General features: G+C 41.9%; 1 long non-coding RNA gene across 1 annotated transcript in view; it reads right to left on the bottom strand.

Annotated features, from left to right (window-relative positions):
• The window catches only part of LOC306827551, a 46279-nt gene extending 32577 nt beyond the window's left edge, over nucleotides 1-13702 (bottom strand). The window contains exon 1 of the long non-coding RNA XR_013779645.1: nucleotides 13641-13702. This is a non-coding gene — a long non-coding RNA (uncharacterized lncRNA). The remainder of the gene's footprint in view (nucleotides 1-13640) is intronic.
• Between the last annotated feature and the right edge of the window lie 1464 nt (nucleotides 13703-15166).

Here is a 15166-nt window from a genome sequence, read left to right as displayed (position 1 = left end):
AACCATCTCAATTGTTTTAGAGATCACTGAAATGGATGTGCCCATTTTTCTTATATTCTAAGCACTGAGTGATTGGCAGAAATGCTAAATAAAAAAGGGTATTTGATATTATAAGAGAGTTTCCTTTTTTGTGTCTGTTGATGTAAATTGATTTAAGATGAAAATGGTAAATGAACTTGAGCTTGTATGACACTTTTCTCCCGACTATACTCAAAGTAGTGCTTTTCACACATGTTCACTGATGGCAGAGGTTGATATATTAAGTGTCCATCATTATCAATTAATACCATTCAAACACATTTATACACTATGTGTGTGTGTGTGTGTATATATATATCACATATAGTGTACACACTACACTAATACAGAACGTTCTGCCATCCTTCAGAATGACCAGTTTAGCAGTGGGTCAGTAATGGTGTGGGTTGGCATTTCTTTAGGGGGCCGCACAGCCCTCCATGTGCTTGGTAGAGGTAGCCTGACTGCCATTAGGTACCAAGATGAGGTCCTTAGACCCCTTGTGAGACCATATGTTGGCGCGGTTGGCCCTGGATTCATCCTAATGCAAGACAATGCTGGACCTCATGTGGCTGGAGTGTGTCAGCAGCTCCTGCAAGATGGAGGCATTGATGCTATGGACTGGCCTGCCCGTTCCCCAGACCTGAATTCAATTGAGCACATCTGGGACATCATGTCTCGCTGCATCCACCAACACCACAATGCACCACAGACTGTCCAGGAGGTGGAAGATGCTTTAGTTCAGTTCTGGGAGGAGATCCCTCAGGAGACCATCTGCCACCTCATCAGGAGCCTGCCCAGGTGTTGTAGGGAGGTCATACAGGCATGTGGAGGCCACACTAAACCTAATTTTGTTTTAAGGACATTACATCAAAGTTGGATCTGCCTGTAGTGTGTTTCTCCACTTTGATTTTGAGTGTTACTCCAAATCTAGACCTCCGTTGGTTAATAAATTTGATTTCCATTGATCATCAGTATTTAATAAGAATACTTCACTCGTTCAGATCTAGGATGTGTTATTTTAGTGTTCCCTTTATTGTTTTGAGCAGTGTATAAACCTAAATAATAATAATGATAAGTTTAGTGGTATGAGCCTGAAAAATTAAACTTTTGTAATTTATTTCTAATTATAGGTTCTTTATTTAGCTAAATAATGACATCAAGATGCAGATTCGTAAAAAGTCCAAAAAATCTAAGTGTCATGACTGTGCTCAAAAGAAGAAGGAAATCTTTTAAAATACGTGTTTGATGGATCGATCATTTCTACAGCATTTCAACGACTCAGGATTTGAAAGCACTGATTGCCTCCATGACACACGCGTCAAGCAGATGTTACGCTCAATTGATTTCTTTTCAATCAAGAACAGATTGTGTTGGTCGACGAGTGGTTGGTTTGCATACTCCACGTCCAAAAAGTCAGCATCCCAGGTTTGAATCCAACTTGTGGCCCCTTTCCTGCAAATCATTCCCAACTCTGACGCTATCCACTGTCCTGTATTCAAATAAAAGTGTAAAAAGCTCAAAGTAGAGTTTAAAAAAAGAAAAGAAGGGTTAGCTGCGCTTGTATGCAGATATCTTTATCAAGATAAATACTGTATATAATGTTCGATTACAGATGGTCATTATGGCAGACTGTTTATACTACAAGCACTGCAAATGTATTAATGGAAACTCGAACACTTCCCAAACTCCAGTCCAGAAAATTAGCTTAGCATAAAGACATGAAACACTTGCATAAACAAAATCATTCATCCTTCATGTTTTTATGAATCAAAGTAAAATTGACAGAGTTTTCGGGGAGGTTTCATGCAGGACTATTACTTGTCTAAGTCTCAGTATCCTCGATAAACAACAGTCCACATAAACAGACCAAACAGAAGAAATGTATCATCAAATTACTGGATATAAACTGTATATTACAGGCCTAATGGAAAGACTTTGTTGGTCTTTCTATTAGAAAAACTATGTTTAAAAACTGAGCTTACGCATAGATTTTCATTTAGCTTCATTTGTATTATTTTTTTGATCAAACAGCAGCAACTTGCTGTGCAGTAGATTAGAACAGGACTTCGGTATTGTGATCTCCTCTTTCTCCTCCCACCTCCCAATCTACCCTCTCCTGACCCGTGTTGATCTCTGCATCTCTTCTCCTCCACCCCGACTCCAGTTTAACACTCCATCTCTCCACTCGACGGCCACTCTGCCTCTCCACGCGTCCTCCATACTCAAGCTCTCACACCCACCGTGCAGTGCCTTTGTTTCCACTGGAGCTTCAAACTACTAAATCGTTCTGAACCTTGTTCAATATTATCAAATTGGAAGTCCTAAATCACAATTTCCTGTGGCGGAATAATCTATTTATTTCTATATTTATCTAGATGAAGACTGACATCTCCATTGGTGTTTGTATTTAAAACTGTAGTCCTAAAGTTGGATGTAGCTATAGAGAGAATTCAACCAGTTTAAAAAGCCGGAGCCCAGGGGACAGAAGAGGCTTTTAATCCCCTTGAAGAGTTCATCCAGGCCTTATTACCGAGGCTCCAGAGTAGGGCTGTGGGGTAAGCTCTGACCCAGCGGGGCTGCAAAGCCGGAGGTCTAGGAGAGAGAGGGGGCTCCGAGACTCTTCGAGCCCAGGATTGAGAGCTCTTCATTGGGTCAGGCAGCCAAGAGGTTTCCCTCTGTCCTGCTACCCCCACTTTGGTACTATTAACTGGCAGTGTGAAGAGGCACTTTACTTCTCTGCTCTGCATTTGTCTCTCTCTGCCTGCTGGCCTGCCTGGCTGCAAAACACGCTAGTCTAGTCTAGTCTATCCCTGGATGGTTGGAGAGTGGGGTCCTTGGGACTCGTCATATTCAGGATGAAGAGCTCTTTAAGGGCAGGCAGGCAGTGGAGTGCTCACCTCAGTCTTAATCAACTTCAGGACCCTTAACAACTTCAGGGGTTCTCGGCTGTCGTAGAGGATGCTTGGCAGCAGATCTCAGATTGTCAGACGTAATCCCACAAGGCAGTAAGATTGTCATAATTTTCAATACTCTGGTGCTTTTCAACAATGTCATTTCTATCATTTTAAAGACAGATAGTTTTGGAAAGAACCGAAGATTAAAATAAAAAACTCTTCCCTCATAGTTTAAAGCAAAAGCTGCCACGGGCTACAGAGAGCTGTGTTGGACCACCACAGCTCTTTGTTGCCCGTGGCTCGATTGACAGGTGGGTTTAACGGGAATATGAATGATAATTAAGAAGGAATATTATGAAATTGCTCTGCATTGTTGCAACCAACCACCTCTGCTCTACAGCTGCTGACGCTCACCATATTACTGACAGGGTCCCAAATTAACTTTTTGACTAACCAGCCCAGGTGGCAGGTAAATGAAAAGTACAAGCCAAACATGTTTTAATGGCTGAAATAACAAATAGTGTTTTTGTGTCACCAACACATCTGTTGTTTATTTAATTGAGAAACATTATGTTCTGTTGAATCAATCACAGATTTAAGTCACAAATTCAATAATTTTGTCAGATCAGGAAATTGAGAAATTTAAAAAATATTGCTGGCCTTTATTATTAAATAGCTTGTTCCCTGCTGCGTGCACTACCTGCAGTGTTTATAACTCTAGTCTGCACTGTTTCTGAGTGGAGAAGTTCACAGACTACAGAGACCATGAGAGGACGTTGCTAGCGCTATGTTAGCTGCAGACAAGGTGAGAGTGAACGGAGAAAAACCGACTGTTTGACCAAATTACGTCTTCCTGACTCAGTCGTATGGTTCACGGATCAACTGTGTGCTGATGCACTAAAAGTTAAAAGGGCACGTCGCACACGCTAAATACTCACAGCATAGTTTTTATGAATTTATAATTAAACATTTACCTTCTCTGTGGCAGATCTCTGCTCTCTGAAATGGACTCACCAAACAGAAAATCTAGCCACATTTGGCGCTTGGCCGGTGTTGATTTCAGACCCTGTTACTGCGATTCTTTTTTTAAAAAGTATGGATGTGAACCGTGACCACTTTGTATCGATTTTTAACTCCCTTACGATTAATCTTTACATAAAATTCCTGGCATCGTGACAACCCTGGGAGCAATGTTGGCTACGTTTTTCTTTGTGCATTATATTGTTGATAATCATTATGTTAGCTTACAACCACACATTTTTGGTTAAAAGTCGATTTAGCTATTTCAAGTCATTCATTAATAAATAGATCAAATTCAGCTATTTGGACGTAGCCACGTTGGGGTTTTGTCTATTGCCAGCAGTGACTTTATTTGGGTGAAAGGTTGGATCTGGAGAGCACTGGGGTCAGCATTTTCCAAATGTGTAACCTAATAACTCTATGTTCAAGGTCCATTTAATAGCAATGGAAAGACGGCCAATGTCTTTATTAAATACATGTGATTCCCACAGACTCAGTCTCCAAGTGGTGGTTCATCAAACTTATACTAGAGATACTGTAGATGCTGTCACTCTCCATCATTTAAAAAATAATTGGCTGGTAGAATACTACAATAAGGATTAGGATGATACATTAAGATAAAATGTGGAATTCATTTCTCCCATTGGTCATCTGCATAACCAAAGGGCATGAGGTAAAGATTTATGCTAACAAGAAAATGGAGCATTTCAGTCAAAACCTTGTCAATATTGTGACACTGCTGCCACTTGTAAAACCAATGAAGTATTCATATCATCCACTATCTTATAACTGTTGTACATTGTAAATACTGCTCCAGGAATGATTTTTGTGTGTGTGTTTGCTGTTTCCGATACAATAGTTGAACCTCTATAGCTTGATAAACGAGCCTAACGTTCCAAGATTAACATTTTCTCTCTTCCAACATTTTTTACATCCTCTGACTTGACCCCAAACCCTCCCCGTTTTATCTGCTGTAAAATCAGCTTGTCACTGCCCATCCTCACCATCAACAGACATGGGCTCACATACATTTGTTGTGTGTATAATGTGTTAGTGTGTGTTGTTCAGAGAAAGACTTATTGCCACAATGTGTCCAGCATAGGACAGGGTCAGCTAAATTAACCCCACACAGTGCTAAATGCCCCCCCAGTGATCCATGTTGCCATGATGCGTCAAAGGAAGCAAGACAGCAAACTATTCACAATGCAGCAATGAACGCACAGGACACGCATGTGAAGAAGAGGCAGTTTGTATTTCCTGTGTCACCTTCAAATTCAACCATCACAATGGAAACTGCAGCTTCAACACATTCAGTTTGTATATATTGGTGACGATGATTTTTTTGTATGGGTAAAACAGGAACAATAGAGAACACTTAAAAAGATTTTATAATGATGTTTCAAAACTTAGAAACTGAGAAGGAGCCTCCATCCACACGAAAAGCCTTGTTTTGCATCATCGTAGGCTGTTTTGGTTAGAGGGGGTGAAACTACATCGCTAGTTCCTCATGTTTTCGACCAACTGAAGCTAAAGACCTATCACAGATCAGTTGATTTCACTGCCTTGCTAAGAGGTCATGTGGCAAAGCTGAGAAGAACCGAGGATAGTGAAAACTGATTTGGATGTTCTTGTAGAGGAATCGGATGTTAGTAGATCTCACTACGAGCAGAGATATAGAGACAGGCAGTTGAGGCTGATGGAAGAACGAGAGGCGTCTGCTGCCGACGGGCTGTCGGAGGAGAGAATGAGGAGCCGATGCAGGCTCAGGCTGGGGCGGACTGGACTACTATCTGTGCTCTCACTGTTTTCCTTTAGACACAGACATTGAATCTGTTTGCCTTTTTATTTTTTATTTTTTCCATTTTAGCGAGAATATTAAGGACAAAAACCTCATGAAGTCAGACGGCAGAGGACAGAGGGGTCATGTATCAGAGAAGACCCAGACAGGAAAAGTCATGGTGCTGTGTTGTCCGTGAGGGGACCCGCTCCCTTCTGCACTGCGACACGGCAGCATGACATTATTACACTGAGGTGTGTTTCTTACAGTGGGTCTGTATTTAAGAGAGAGCGAGGGGGAGGGATGGGGATGTAATTAGAGTCATGTCAGTGAGTAAATGTGCTTTGACCTAAACCTCTCAGGTCACAACATTCTGACGCCATTACACACACATGTACACACACACACAACCACACATGTACACACCACCTGCGTGTGGCATTTGATCACTTGACAAGCACAGGAACTCTACAAATGCTTGCTTTAAGTTCCTTGACCAGTGGATGGATTTGTGTGAGTGTGTATGCATTTAGGTGTGTGACAGAGGTCAGAGGTCAGCTTGATTTCTTCACATTTGTTTTTAGACCTATTCCCTTGTTTTATTAACTTGTCCTATTTCATTCAACCACACCTTTTCCTCCCATTTCATCTTTTCGCCAAACATCGTTTTTTATTCCTCAATTCCTTTACTCTCCATTCTTTTTTTCCCCTTTCTTCCTTCGCACTAGGAAGCAGTTGTGGTGATTTCGTGAAAACATTCAGGCAGGCAAAGCAAATGTCAGAGCAAACGGTCATTCCTTTTTGAAGGTAGAGAAAAGAATCCTTATCAGGTTTAACTTCCCTCTGTTTCATTTTCTTATTTATAATTCCACCAGCTAATACAGGACACAGAGAAATACCCACACCAAAAAAACAGGACTGCAGGAAAGAAGCTTGCACTATAAAGTTTTCTTTTTAAAATTATTGAATCATTGTTGTGCACAGTCCTCACTCTTCACCTGGTTCCTCTCTTTCTTTTGCAAATTTTTTTTAAACTTATTACAATACACAGTATGTAAAAGAGGCCTCCAGGGGGCTCTCAATCAAAACAATAACAAGGCATACCGTTGAGGCTCACGGAGAATCATGATTCTCTCTGCCACTCCCCCTCTGGTGAAAACGAGCTTCGTGTTGAACGTAATCAATTCGAAAAGGCGAAACCGACCTGAGAGAGAGAGTATGTGTACCGACAACGTATCCAAGTATAATTTACATGAGCTTTTTTTTAAGCAGCTCATATAGCAACCGCACGGCAGCTTCCAGTAGCAGCTCCGGCTAGCTTGTGCAGTGGTCCTGCCGTAGCATCCGATGTTTCCTTGGCAACAATAAACATTTTGTGTCATGATGACAGTCGCAGAGAAGACACGGATCGTTAGAACTATAGACTTACCCTTTTCTCTGACTTTGAAAACTGTTGGAAGTATTTGACGAGATGCAAGAACTCAACAATAAAACTGTCAACAGAAACAGATGAGCATGTTTTCATGTGTGCATTTGTTTGTTTGTTGTGCTGCGATTCATTCCGTTTGCTTTAAATATAAAGTGATCATGCCGACCCACATTGACATGAGCCTTTTAGCTGCCAGTGTTTGAACCCCTCGCTGTTGTTTTATACCTCATGCTAATTGGATTGGCATGCTTAATGATTGCCTCGCTAACACTACAAGATAATATTGAAGTATTGGATATAATGTCTCTCTGCGATTGCTCCCACAGGGTTGTGTACTTGATGAAAACGTTTTTCCCACCCATGAGGCAACACCATTAGTGGAGCGTGCACAGCCTGCTATGATAATATTAAGATCCATAAGTACAGTCACTGGGAGAAAGAACAGGAAGAAGAAAAAGGGAGAAAGAGGAGAGGAACATAACGGCAGCAGGCCTCAGTGAATTACACTTGCCTCTCTCCTCGGCTCTATTCATCTGGGTGTGATCGAGCACCTCATGCTTCCTATGAATTATAGAAACGAGACCATAATAAAGCGATAAATATATTTCTCAAGGAGAGCCACCAAGGCATTAACCGGGACATTAGCATAGGCTGCATCTGCTCTCGATCTAACACAGTGATTAACTTACAGTGGGTTTGTTTAGAGGCTTTAACTTGTGGTGTGTGCGCAGTGAGATGCGCAGTGTAAGAGTGTTTTTAACATGCGTGTGTGTGAGCGCCTAAATGAAGGGAGTGAGAGGATATGGAAGTGTGTTGGGTGAGCATTTTGAGCGGCTGCGTCTGCTATGAAGTCATGTGACTATCAATGCATGTTGCTGTGTTGTGTTAGGACAGGAGTGTTTTATTCAAATATTACACGAGTCATGTCAACACTTGATTTGATCAATGAGGTGATTCTGCCAGAGCCCCTCCAGACACTCCTCAACCAAAGTCAGGACCCACCCCCGGCCTCCTGTGTATGTACCTTTGACTACAGTTCATACTGTACTTACATGAGGTGAATTCCTCTTCCCCCTAGGGATATGCAGAAACCTGGTGGTGTTGGTCATTACAACCTCCTCGCTGTATTTTTATTTAATACAAGTTGGAGTTTATGTAACACTTTGAACATGTGTGCTTCTATGCTAATATGCATGTGTGTTATATGTTGTGTAATATGTAAATACATGCATATACGCAGAGCAGGGACAAGTCTCTACTCCATAAATAAGCCGCCCTTCACTTGTTCCATTATAATGCATCTTGATCTGAAAATTAAGTCTGCCTGTCCCCTCAACACGAGGACCAAACATTTTTATCCCCAATGACTATGCAAATAGCATGTTTACACCTGGTTAACAATATAAACCAGCGGGACAACCTTATGAGCTTCTCCCCAAGTCCAGTAAATAAAAAGGCCTCATTAGCATACAGCATGTAGTGTTCGTGGAATGAATAAGACTGAACTCGTGCGTCGGCTGCCATCATTTACAGAAGCTCCGGTTATGGCCACCAAACACCTTCATTATGTTGTGTTAGCTTGAATATATGCACGGGTAGGCCGTGATTGTGCTGTGTTTATGAGTCATTATAACACTCACTCATCTAAGAATGAATCTAAGGTTTATTAAAAAAGGGGTAAAAATAAAATGCAATCATTGACATCAAGCTCGTGACCAAAAATGTTATTTTCTTAAACAAGTCCGCTCTATTTGCTTTTTGACAGCTTTTGATAAAGTGTTCATTTCTTACTTTATGTTTTTTTTTTCTGATCAATGTGTTTATGTAATATAAGAGTGGATGACTAAATAAATATTACACGCTGCATATTTATGGAGAGTTTTAAGAAACTTTTACAGATCTAGTCTCGGTTGCAGTTTTGTTTTTGCCTCACTGCTTGATCACGTCATAACAAAACAGACTCTTAATATAAGAGAGAATTTAACATATCAACATAGTAACATGTCGACAATTTCAGAACTGAACAAACTACGACACCCAAACAATGAGACTTTTTTCCATGTCTCCTGGATATTTGAATAACTGCAAACCAAACATGTTTGCAGCAGCAGTTGCCAATTATAAATACACCTTCATACTTTGATTTACTCTCCTTCTCTTTTTATGCATGTCTGTGACTCATTTAAGGCCAAACCAGGAAGTGAAGGAGGAGTAACTATCCTTCAAACCAAACTAAAGACCTTCTGCAGTGCAGCTTGTACTTTTTTAAACATGATTAGCTGAACAGACAGCTTTCCCTACTGATCACATCCATGTACTATAGTTTAACACTTTCTTTGAATTTAGTGCTGACGTTTCCGTCTTAACCCGACAGCAACATGATGCACATTTTACAAACTCAAGTCTACAAACTCCTCTCTGATGAGCAGATCGTGTAAGTTGATCATCAGTCATATGGACGTACTGTATATATTTACAGAGCTTAATGGTGGCTTTTTCTTTATGCATACAGGATAGGACCATTTGTTCTTCGTAGGAGGTTAATTAAAAAAAATCCAGCTCTTTCAGCCCCGGCATCAATCAGAACTCCTCTAAACAGCAGGGAGGAATGGAAGTCTCTCCATCGTTTCCTTCATCCCTCTCCTCCTCTTTCTTCTTTATTTGTGAGACTGCCTGATTAGCCCTGCAGTTTCTGTCCTCACTGGAAGAAGGCAGAAGCTTTTAATGTTTGTGCGCCTGTGTGTGTGTGAGTGTGTGTGTGTGTGTGTTTGTGCAGTGGAAGCCACTTCACCTCCTCATCAACTGGACATCTCTGTCTGGTTTGTGTCTAATGAGCCATAAGCACAGGACGGCCACTAATGACGTGTTGTTTTGGGTGTGTGTGCGAATGTGTGCAGTAAACACTCGGACTGTGTGTGTGTGTGTTTTCGGCGACCAAGGCGCTAGTTAGCAGTGTGGGCGTGTCTTGTAGTAGCGGGTTTGATTTGATGTGTTCCCCGTGTAAGAAACCAGAGGTTGCAGGGTCAGGCCAATTACTTCCTCTTTGAGAGATGTCTGCTTTTTGATATTTTGATTCCAAAGGTTGTCAGGGTTCTGAGGGTTTGGTACAGGGTGTCGGGGAGGGGGGGGGATTAAGGAGTTGTTAATTGGAGCATGTCGTTTGGGCCAGGCCGAGGTGTGTGTGTGTGAGTCTACAGCTCGGTGTGTTCACTGAGTGACTATCTGTGCTAATGCAGCATGCAGCATTTTACTGCCTTTTGTGTTTCTGTGTAAAACTTGTGAATAAGATGAATGTTTTCTGTGGAGATTTTCCTCAGCAAGGCCTTCATGTCAGTGAGTCCTTCCCATGTGTGACACACTGTTATTTGAATTGCAAAGTCCGAAGCGTCCTCGCTGTCCTTACACCTGAGACAAAAAAGAAATGGCAGAGCTCTCGTCAATGTCCCCAACAGAATCCATGAACATGACAATAAAACAAAGACGGCTTCAGGTTAGGTTGTGCATGGACAGAGGTGACCGGGGTCAAACCTGCGGCTCCTAAAATCTAGTTTTTCACAAATTGACTCAGACCCTTCTTGTTCTTCTTGTCAGTGTGTTTTATTAAAAACAGTCTTTTATGTTTCTGTATATTACTGCTGTTCATCTGCCTGATTACTGTGTGTGTATAGTTTAACTGTGTGACCGACATCAGGATTGGAATGGACAATTTTCCCTTAAATGGGTGCAAACACAACAGAGTGTGTGTGTGTGTGTGTGTGTGTGTGTGTGTGTGTGTGTGTGTGTGTGTGTGTGTGTGTGTGTGTGTGACATCCACACAGCACAATTTGGTGTGTGTGATGAGATATTGAACTGGGCAGCTTCTCACTGGGCTCGTTTCACCTGTCATAAAACACACTCCCTTTATTGGTCTGCTTGTTCACACACACACACACACACACACACACACACACCAAGCACTTAGTGTCATGTCTCCCTTTAATCCACTTCTTACAGAACAATCTCCTGGGTTTTGACGTGTCCAGTTGTGTAATGTGTGTGTGTGTGTGTGTGTGTGTGTGTGTGTGTGGGGGGGGGGGGGGGGGGGAGCATGAAGATTGAGAGGAGATGGGATGAGATGGAGTACGAGGATGTATTTAATGTGTTTGCTCTTCTTGCTGTTAAGTAATAAAGGACACATCTGCAAAGCTCTGCAGGGTAAAATCTGCTCCTGTTCACAAATCAAGACTCGAGTGTGACACAAAAACATTGGCTGAATTCATTTGGCTTCATCCTTTTCTGCTCCAAGCACGTCTTCGGAAAATAAAGCGTGCCATTATCAGCACCCACGTATAACTCATCGCCTCACAGTTTCTTGCAAAACGACTTCCCCACACTTGGTCTTTGGACATTTCAAAGTGCTACAATCAACACGGCTCTATGACGTTTGATTAACAGAAGAAAAAAAACAACAACAACAGCATACAGCAGACATGCTGGATGTATGATTAATAACCAGGAGCATCAGACAGTAAATTCTGCTTTCTTAGAGGGCTACGTAAAGCTTTCAAAAATGTGGAAGTCTAAAGCAAGAAGAGCATCACCACCCACTGTGAACACTCTTCACATCCATGTCGGAGGCTGAGGAGGGCCAGGTGGCTGCTTTACAACATGAGAGCTGAATGAAGGAGCAGACAGGACAACACAGAATGAAAGACTTTCATTAACTGACGCGAGTCACTGAGTGACTAATGTTCCCTCAGGGACACAAGTAAAAGACAAACCAGGGTTTTGTCATCGCCTTGTGTGAACACACGGGATCTGTGCTGCAGAGCTATCGCAGCGATCGCCCTCCTGTCACTTATCTCACGTGCTTTAAGGCTCTGTTTCACATGTGCACTACATGTGTTCTGCTTTCAGTCACTGGGTGGCCTTTAATTCTACTCTTGTGATGACACTGCACCATTATGTGCAAGAGTGGGTTTCATTTCTCCATATGTGAGATGAATATAAGCATTATCTTATAATACAAGTACCAAGTATCTTGATTTTTGTTTTTGATGCATATTTTCTTCTGCTCTCCTGCTTTGCTGCTGTAACAGTGTAAAGTTCTCCGCTCGCGAGATGAATGAAGGATTATCTTATGTTACCATAAAACAACAACAACAACAACAAATCAGACAATTACAGAAAGTTAAGAGAATTAAGAGTTATGAGCGTGAGCATAAAAGAAGATCTAAAAGCTTATATTATATTATTATACCTTATATATATTAGGTTATATGGACAGGTCCTTTGTTGTCAGTGGGGCTCTCATATGGACAGGAAGGGGCGTTGGTGGGACAGCAGAGGAGAAGGCTCTGTCCCCCATTGGAGGCAGCTGGTAGCGGCAGATCTGAGGCGTCTTGTGCTGGTGTTTGGGCTGAGCAGTTCTTTAACCACAGCCACCACTGAGCCACAGCAGCCTCGAAAGAGTACACCCACCTACACCTGCACGTGACACATCCTCACATGAAGTGCTTTCATGGTGCACACGTGTTTCAGTATGAAGCTTTACCAGGACACTGTGCCATGTTTATAGATGTGCACAAACAGAGCGAGGTAGCAGACAAAGACGTCCCGTTGTAAACAAACACACTTCCATACATCCCAGACTTTTGTCACCAAGGTAGGTCGACCCCCTGGTACCCCCTCACTGCTGAGACGAGGCCATTCATCCATCCTCTCTCCCTCCCTCAGTGCTTGATTTTATTTATTCACCAGCTCACGGCCGGTTTGTTTTTTAAGCAAGACAAATTGAAAGGAATAAAAGTCCAGGCTTGTACCGGCTGCTGCTCCTATTGCCTTTGTGTCAAAAGGCTGCACACTGGGTTATGAATCACAGAGCATGCAAGTGTATGTGTGTGTGTGTGTGTGTGTGTGTGTGTGTGTGTGTGTGTGTGTGTGTGTGTGTGTGTGTTATCTAAACCTTAAAGCCGGCTGCTTTAAAGAGCGGTTGGATGTAAAGCTAAAGAACACATTCTTCTTTCGTCTGCTTTATTCAGTAAAGATCAACACAGCTGTTTGAACTGCTCACACTGAGCCTGGTGATACAGTCAGCTGCAAACATGAGCATGTAATCACTGTGATTTTAAATGTTTGGTGTGTGTGCGTGTGTGTGTGTGTGACGACAACACGCACGTTTTTGTTCAACCAGGCCATTAATTTTTTTGGAAATACTATGTTATTTTTTCAATTAGTGTGTTTGGATTTTGCATTATTATGTCATGTATTTGCATGATCTGGTTTTGCATTTGTTTCAGTTTACTGCAGCATGTTCTTTTATTCATCTGCAGCCTATTTCAGTGATAGCATTTTTATTTTCAAACTGTTGCATTTGATTTGAAAGGCACGTTTCTTTGGCCTCGTCAGCCAACATATTTTAGATGAGACTGACTTATGCAGACGTCAAACAGGCCTCAACCACTTCAGACATCTAGGCATGTTTAGGTGTTCAGTATATGATAAATGAAGTGGGACTTACATGTAGCTGCTTCAGATTGAAGTTCCTGGTATTGTTCAAGGTGGCTCACTGTCATTGTAACTGAGAAGAGAAAAATAAAACACCCCAAATGTTACTTACTTTTGAACATTTCCTACTTGTACTCTTACTTTAAAATACTTTGTAACATTGTCTTCAATGAAGAGCAGAATTTATTCAGTCTTTAGAGGTAGATAGATTTAGACAAACACATTTATTAACGTTATCCCTCGAATGCAGTTATCAAGCATTCTGGGAAAAGATATTTATATATATATACTGTATATGTTTGTTACAGTCAATGGTTTAAACATGGCGGAGTTTTGTTAGCCAACATTACACGGGAAGTGACGATTCTTTCAACCAATCAACGGACTGCAGTGTTTAGCTCCACCTTTTCAGGTCGGTTCCACATTCTTGGCCCCCCAACGGAAGGGTCCCAAAAAGTGGGTCGGTGATTTGGGGATCTTTCCCGGGAAACACTGCAAAATGCTAACCCGTACTGAGACGAACCGAGCCGGACCGCTCGGTGGAAACGGGGCTTGATTTGAGAGCCAAAGTGAAAAACAGAAAGGTTTCATGCAGAGTCCTGGTCCAAGGCTTTGGGTTTTATTGGACATTACGTTTCCTCTTAAAAATCTAACACTATTTTGTAGAAGCACAACGCAAACTGCACAGCAGATAGGACGAGATATTGAATATAATGTGTTATTTATTCGACACAGATGAAACCATTAGTCCTTGTTACATCTCAATACTGAAACACAAACTCTGTTTACTGTTGAAGATATGATTCACCAATGTTACTGTATGTTATCGACCCCTCGAGATGGATAAGAACCCTGCTGCAGCAATACGCTTCCCCTCAGCAGATTGGAAGAAAAGCTGAACATGAGCGCAGACAGAGGTGACAAACTGTAGAAAATGTAAACATCCAAGGTGCGTTCGAGTGGACACTGACATATAACATGACAAAACTCGGGTCGAACACACAGTCCATCTCGTCATCCATCACAGCTGATGGAGGAGAGAAGTGTCTACACTTTGGACGGGACCTGTGTGGCGTTCTGCAAGGACGATCTCCCCTCACTGTCTGCAGCCTGAGTCACGTTGGTGGAGAGAAAACAGAAAGGAGCTGACCGGAGGTTAGCACCAATAGACACAGGCCGAACGAAAATGAGAGAGCGAGAGAGGAGGAGTATGAAGAAGAAGACGAGGAGGGAGGAGAAGAAAGAGAGAAAAGCCCTGAAGTGTAACTCAATATAGGAGAAAGTGTCACGTTGACAAATGTAACACAGTTTGATCTATTACTTATAGCACAGAATATGTTAAACAGCTGCCCTGTGTTTCTGTGTTGGTTCATGCACACACTAAGAAACACTCTCTCACACACACACACAGAATAGTGGCCACCTCTATCATTGGTTGCCTATGGAGAGACAGAAGCAGCATTTTTGACATTAAAAAAAGGAAAACTCATTTAGCCTGTTGGGTTCTCTCATTTTTTCCCTCTCCTCTCTCCTCCCTCT

Source organism: Symphodus melops (assembly GCF_947650265.1).
Source record: "Symphodus melops genome assembly, chromosome: 7".
Lineage (NCBI taxonomy): Eukaryota > Metazoa > Chordata > Actinopteri > Labriformes > Labridae > Symphodus > Symphodus melops.
The sequence above is the reverse complement of the archived record's forward strand: the minus strand, read 5'-3'. Positions and strand labels throughout refer to the sequence as shown.